The sequence below is a fragment of the Mandrillus leucophaeus genome, unplaced genomic scaffold (genome assembly GCF_000951045.1).
Source record: "Mandrillus leucophaeus isolate KB7577 unplaced genomic scaffold, Mleu.le_1.0 Scaffold107, whole genome shotgun sequence".
NCBI lineage: Eukaryota > Metazoa > Chordata > Mammalia > Primates > Cercopithecidae > Mandrillus > Mandrillus leucophaeus.
The window spans coordinates 930,011-937,477 of record NW_012098876.1 but is presented as its reverse complement, the minus strand read 5'-3'; the positions used below and the strand labels follow the sequence as shown (position 1 = coordinate 937,477).

The following is a 7,467-nucleotide window of genomic DNA, read 5'->3' as shown; positions in this document are numbered from 1 at the left end:
CCAACGCCCAAATAGTTACATAACTTGCCCAAGGTCATTTGGCCAAAAGGAGGCAAAGCTGGAAAGGTAAGAAGGACTACACAGCTTCTCCCTAGACTGCCCCTCTCAGAAGCAATGCCATGCGCATGAGGAAGTGGCAGTCCTGTTTTCCCAAAGCTCTCCAGGTAGCAACATGAAGATGGCCAAGACAGGGAGCCATGTATTCACTTATACACACTGCTGGTGGCAGTGTGAAATGGTTCAGCTGCTTTGGAAAACAGGTTAGCACTTTCTACACAGGATGGATACACCAGCAATTCTAATGCTAGGTATTTACCCAAAAGAAATAAAAGCATGTGACCACACAAAGACTTGCACAGAAATAAGCAGCTTTATCTGTAATCGTTAAAAACTGGAAACAGCCCAAATGTCATCCTACAGGTATTAGATAAACAAACTGTGGTATATCCACAGGACGTAATACCTGCATGATACATCACGTCTCTATATATGCAGTGCCCAGGCACCTGTGTACTGGCATCCAGCAACGGGCACGTACCCAGAATATATAAACATCTCTTAAAAGTCAAGGAGAAAAAGGCAGACACCCAACAGATAAATGGGCAGAGGACTTAAAGAGCAACTTGCAAAAACGTGACATCCAAATGCCAATTAATACATGAAAACATGCTCAACCTCAGTAGTCATCAGGGAAAGGCATATTAAAATTGGATGACATGAAAACAAGAGACAATATCAAGCGTGGATGAGAATGTGGTACACACAGCACTCTCTCTACACCCTTTTGGTAGAAGTATTAATGCACACAACCACTATGGAAAACTCTCCGCTAGTATCTAATAAGCTGGACATGAGCAAACACTCCTAGGTGTATATCCACAGAAATGGACACATATGTTCTCCAAAACACAGGTAGTAGAATGTTCACAGCATTGTGACCCTATGAATAGGGTCAAAAACTGAAAAGAACTCAAATACCAACCTACAATAGACATATGTATTTAGTATATTCATACAATGGAATACCAAATAGCAATGAAAATAAACAGACCACAACTGTACACAGAAACATGCGTGAGCCTCCCAAACATAATGTTAAGAGAAAGAAGCCAGACACACAGATCACATATTACACAATACAAAGTTCAAAAAGAGACCAAACAATTCAATGGTGTTGAGGTCACAACAGCAGTTACCTTACGCGGGGAGATACCACAAGGAGGAAAGGGGCTGTGGGGGACAGGGAATGTTTTGGCAGCTGTTTCTTAATGTGGGTGTGTTCCATTTATGAAAATTTGGTGAACTGCGTATGTATATGATTTGTGTAGTTTCCTGAATGCTGATTAGACTTGAGATTGACTCGCAAAACTCACAGTTAAAGAAACGACGTGAAAAGGCACGAGCAGCTTTTCTTTGTCTCCACAACTTTTTCAAACTGCAAAACAGACACAAGTTCACCTTGGGAAAACAGACAAGAGAAGATAATGGAAATCACCCATAATCCCACCAACCAAAGGAAACCAGTTTGGTGTGAATCTCCTTAAATATATACACACTTTCAAAGGAAGGGGAGGGCAGATTCTGCAGGGAGTGGTTAATACAAAGCAAGTATTTTGAACCATAAGTGAATAAACAATATTATACACTGTTTTGTAACCTAGGCAACCATCCCTTTTATTGTTACTATCAATGAAACTATCTAGTGTCCCTAAAGGATTTTTAGCACGCAGCCTCCAAACGCTCCGGCAGACTAGACAGGAAGATGTGCAGATATTTCCTGTGTACATGCAGACAAGAATACAAAACCCACAGCAGTGATTTTCAACCCTGGTAACACCAATCCCCTCGAAAATTATTGGGATACTCCAAAAAAAACACTTAGTGTCCTTCAAGGTGGCTTTAAAAATTAGTATATACCCCAGTGATGCTTCAATTTGGGATAAGTGGCCCCAAAATGCTGGGGGCTAAACACTAAACACCCAACATATGTTGTTAATCCAGATAGAGTCAAAAGCAAGCCCTGGATATTTGGTCACTGATGGCCCCCAATGGGTGAGCTGTGGTGGGCCCTAAATCAGGGTGGGTATGTCACAAGAAGAGTCATACTCCCTGACCCAGAACCAAAGACTGTTTGCAGAGAGCAGGACAGATGATAAACACAGCAACACAAAGACAAGGTGAAGAGCAGGTACAGAACCAAGACTTCTAATATTAACAATAGCTAACACTGGCTCAAACAGAACTAAGCCCTGGTTTCCTTCTCTGTCATTTATTCATTTTTTTATCCATTTGACAATACTTACTCTACCCTTACTGCATACCAGACCCTGTTCTCAACACTGGAGATCCAGCAGTGACAAAGACAGAAAAAATTATCTGTCCTCAGGGAGCTTATACTCTAGTGTGGAGAGACCAAAAAAAGGAAAATATAAAGCATGTCAGATAGTAGCAAGGTATATAGAGAGAAATAAAATAGGAAAGGAAGATAGGAATTAGAGGCTAGGAAGGGGAGCTGTAAATGTTTGGTGCCAAGTTTTAAAAGGATCCCTTCAAAATAAAGTAATCATCTTCTCCCCAAAGAACTCTATGATAATTATGTTAATGTGGTCCCAGGGTAACCACAGCACTCAGAATAAAAACCAAGAATTTTATGGACCAGAAAGTGCCTACTTAAAAACAGACAAATTGAAGATCTAATAATAGCTACCACTTCTTGGTATCTTGCTATGTACTATTCTCAGTCCCTTATACACCGATAATCTCATTTAATCTTCACATTGAACTAATGAAAAGAGTAGCATCATTTCCCACATTTAACAGAAGAGAACAACAGAAGCCCAGTGCAATTAAAGAGCTAGCCCATGGTCACATGCATGCTAAGTGTTGATATCAAGATTTGAATCCAAAGTCTACACTACTCTTCCTCCCCAAATAAACGTCTACTTTAGAGACAGGCTCTTCCACTGTTGCCCAGGCTGGAGTCCAGTGGTGTGATCATAGCTCACTGCAGCCTTGACCTCTGGTGCTCAAGCAATCCTCCCACCACAGACCCCTGAGCAGCAGTGACTACAGGTCTAAGCCACCACAACTGGCTAATTTTTATATTTTTATTTTGTGGAGACAGGGTTTCACCATGGTTCCCAGGCTGGTCGGGAACTCCTGGGCTCAAGTGATCCTCCCACCTCAGCCTCCCAAAGTGCTGGGATTACAGGTGTGAGCCAATGCACCCAGCCTTGTCTTCCTTAATCCTGGTCAAGATTTGTTGTCCTTTAGCATTTTATTGAGTTCTTACAACCCCGCCAATCACCAAAAAGAGAACTGGAGGTTGGTTCCACATTTGCAGTGTCTTCTTTTCTCCAAATAAGAAAAAGTGAATGGCAATGGCAACCCTTAGATATTTAAATAACGATTTCTAGATCCAATTAGAAATTATTTCCTCAGATACTTGATATTATCAGCAACTCCAAAATAGTTCCATTTTAGTTTGAGAGTAAAGTTAGACGTAGGGCAAATGAAAGTTCCTACAGCCAGTTTCTTACTACGGGTAGGCATCTCAAACTGAACACAGTCCAAACAGAACTCGTGGCCAAGCCTCACCCTCCCCACAAACACATTCCCCTCCTGTGATCCTCATCTCCACAAAGGACGTCTCAACCTCCCAGCCTCTCAGACCCACAAATCAAGAGTTATCCATGCCCCCTCTCACCTCCACATCAAATTCATCGGCAATTTCCACCCGCTCCACAACAGATCCATCCCGGCTCTCCAACTCTCTGCCAACCCCCAGCCCAGGCCACCAGTATCTCTTTCCTAAACCACTCAGCCGGGCTCCTAACTGGTCTCCCTGCTTCATGCTTTGGCCCGTTGAAAATCTCATCTCTACACAGAAGCCAGAGTGACCAAATAAGGATCACTTCCCTTCCTAAAATCCTTCTGGGCCACCAGAACCCAGTCTGAAATTCTAATCCTGGCCAACTAGGTGCTATGTCATGTGCCTCCCCAAGTTCTTGAGGTTTACTCTCCCCCTGGTTCACTCTAGATGAGTGATAAGATGGGTAATAAGAGAGTGCTCTAAGTTAAAATGTGAATAGCAGTAAAGACACTAGACCCACACTTAAAATTATTGCTACAAATACTTGCCTTTATCTCATCACCTTTTTTTAACCTTCATAGCACTTGCCACTTTCTGGATTTTTTATTGTTGTTCATTTGTATCGACACACTGACTCTTCAATGCCATCCTGTAAATCTATACAATGTTATTATGCCTGAAATATTTTCCTTAAATATCTATAATGAATGACAGAAAGACCTTAATGCATGTTTTCCCCATACTCTAAGTATTTCACATTCTCATCCAGTGAGTGTGAGCCAAATGTCCTGAACTTACTCTCCTCAGTTCAGCACGTTCCCATCATGCAGTTTTCTTCTCTGTGACCTCTCTTTATGTCACTTATTTTGTATTCTGGCCCAAACTGCCTTCCTAAGGGCATGAGGATGAGGCTACAAATAAAGGCAGAGTATGATGCCAAATGTTAAAATATAAGTTTTATGGCAACTTGAGAACACGCAAGAGGACACCAGGGTACAAACTGTTAGTGGGTGATCGGTGTTAAGTCCTGGGAGCTGGTGAAGAGCATTACAATTGCACAGCAGCCTCAGAGGATGGACCAAGAACTTGGTTGCTATAGATTTGTCATTAACTGTGGGCACTTTGAAAAGAACTGCCAAAGGAAGATGCTATGAGGCCCAGAAAGAAAGGCAGCATGAATCAGTTGGCTATTTGCACTAAGGCATTTCCCTGGACCAGGGAAGGATAGTAGCTCCAGCTCCTAGAACACTGCCTGCCACATAGTAGGTGCTCAATAAAACGGTCTCTGAATAGATAAATTAATTGAACAAATGAACAAATGAATACATTTTCAAAGTTTCTATTTTTATCCTTTTCTCTCTTCCTTTTCACTAATCCAGCTCTCCTTTCACAAGACCCCTAGAGAAGGGAGAATTTTGCAATCACAGAGTCATCGTAAATCTTCTCCAAACCACTAATGGACCCTCAGCCATCGTTCAGAGAACACAATGTGGGAAATAGAAACCCTGACACTGAGATGTTAACAATTACAGACAATGCTTATGGAGTCAGTGGTAGACTTGGAGAACGGTGAGTCTACTGTGGTAAGAACAAACATAGGCAGACGGCTATAAATCACAGTAAACAAATTCAATAAAGATGAGACATCACTTAAGCGCACTCAGGAGTGTATATAATACAACATTTCACCTAGGTAGCCTGCGATCACATAGGTATTATTAATGGCATTAAATGTGCTTCTTCTCAACCTTGCCTCTAACCTAAACACCACAATGGCTTTAAAATAATGCAAAAGAATATTACTCCAATGCCTCCTAAATCCACTCCAAAGAACAAATCCTTTAATACACATTGCAGGTAAAATATTGTTCCCCAGCAAGTAAATAATAAAATAACTGTAATCCAGGGCAAAAGTTCTGTTGGCCTCATAAGCTACTTGAAGAAAAAGCAATAAAAGTGATTGCTCAACACACCAACAAAATGCTGTTACTGACAAGGCACCATGAGTTCCCATTAACAAGACATAATTACCAAGAACTGAAATCAGATTTAGTCATCTCACATCTCCCTGTACCTACGCATTCTACCTATTCTTTTTCAGCTTTCACGAATTGAAAGGGGAAAGGGAGAGGCAACAGCAGACACTAGGACTATTTTGAAAAATAAAAGGATTCAAAAATTAAGTGCAACTTCCACTAACATAGTAGCACACCTCCCAGGAAGCCCAGGTGACTCAGAAAGTCCTATATGTACAGTATCAATATAGAAACGACTCGGTTTCCATACTTCAAAAGTCCTCTTCCTCCAAGTTGAGTTTCGTGCAAATAACTGGCTGATACGTTTCAGATGGAAGCAAATCTGAACATTTCCAAACAATCTACAGGAAGAGATAACCAAGTAATATCGTCCATGCAACAGAGATAAGCAACGTTCCAGGATATGATTCAAATCTCACAAACATCCTTAAGAGCCCCAAGTCTATTAAGATCTGGAGACTATTAAATAGGCAGGACAAAATACCCCACCAACCACCTCTCCAAAAAGCATTGCTCTCCTCGCACTGACACTTGTATTTCCCTCTGGCTTGCTTTTGAAAAACAAATTGAAAAAAAAAAACAAAAAGTAAACAGCAGTGCCACATCTGTTCTTGTCTTCCTCACGATGGCAGATCACACACACTACCACCGTTCCAAGTGCCTCCTAAGCCCCTTTCCTCGACAGCCCCATCCTTCCACGTGTCCACAACTAGGCTTCTCAACTGTGCGGTGGAAGTGAGCACGAAACTTCAAAAGGGACCTGAAGAGGAAATAATGATAATAATGTAAATTGCTATTAATATTAAAAGCGGCGAGGGTATTTTTTCTTTCTTTTTATTTTATTTATTTATTTTTTTTTTGAGTCGGAGTGTCGCACTGTCGGCCCGGTTAGATTGCAACGGCGCGATCTCGGCTCACTGCAACCTCCGCATCCCGGGTTCAAGCGATTCTCCTGCCTCAGACTCCTGAGTAGCTGGAATTACAGGCGTGCGCCGCCACGCCCGGCTAATTTTTTGTATTTTTAGTAGAGACGGGGTTTCACCATGTTGGCCAGGCTGGTCTCGAACTCCTGACTTCGTGATCCGCCCACCTTGACCTCCCAAAGTACCGAGATTACAAGCGTGAAGCACCGCGCCTGGCCTCTGTTTTCAAACAAAATTTCCGTTACAGACATCGGAGGTTGCAAGGCACAAACTGGGGCAGGAGTATGTGCACTTGTCAAAGTGGCAGGATTTTTGTTGATGGTGGTAGTGTTCTGAAACACCAAACTTTAAAATGAACTATGGTATTTAGAGAATTACTGTAATCGGAGCAGACGTGCTAACGCTTTTTCACCCAGGCACAAAGCACGCCCCTTCTGCCTCCCTTTCCCAGTCATTCCTCAGGGGTGCGGGAAACCACGGACAAGCAGAGCACGGGGACCAGCACGCTCCTCCTGCCACTCCAGTTTCTGCAGGTGCCAGCACAGAAGAAAACCTGGGCTCTCGCCTCCCTCCCCGCCACTGTGGTGCGGTCCCGGGGTGGAGACACGGCGCGCCCCATCCTGAGAACCCCACCTGGAGGAAAGCAGGGACGCAGGAAGGGCACCGTTGGGAGGCATCACCCGGTTCACTGGAGGCACAATCGCGCGCGCGCGTACACACATACACACACACATGCACACACACACACACACACACACACACAGAGCTGTGCACGGTGGCGCGGGCGGCTGGCGGGTTACCTGTTCTGCCAGCCCTGGAGGAGGTTGGTGTATTTGCTGAGCACGCCCTCGAGCGCCGGCTCCCTCCTGCGGCCGCCTCCCCCGGACGGGCTAGCGGCCACAGAGCCCGGGCTGCT

The 7,467-nt window shown here is 43.5% G+C and overlaps 1 protein-coding gene across 2 annotated transcripts in view; it reads right to left on the bottom strand.

The window, feature by feature from the left end:
* The window catches only part of OSBPL10 (oxysterol binding protein-like 10), a 409,019-nt gene extending 401,558 nt beyond the window's left edge, over positions 1 to 7,461 (bottom strand). For both annotated transcript variants that reach the window (XM_011985422.1, XM_011985430.1), the window contains exon 1: positions 7,352 to 7,461. The gene's annotated coding sequence lies outside the window, so the exon portion shown is untranslated. The remainder of the gene's footprint in view (positions 1 to 7,351) is intronic.
* Positions 7,462 to 7,467: the final 6 nt, after the last annotated feature.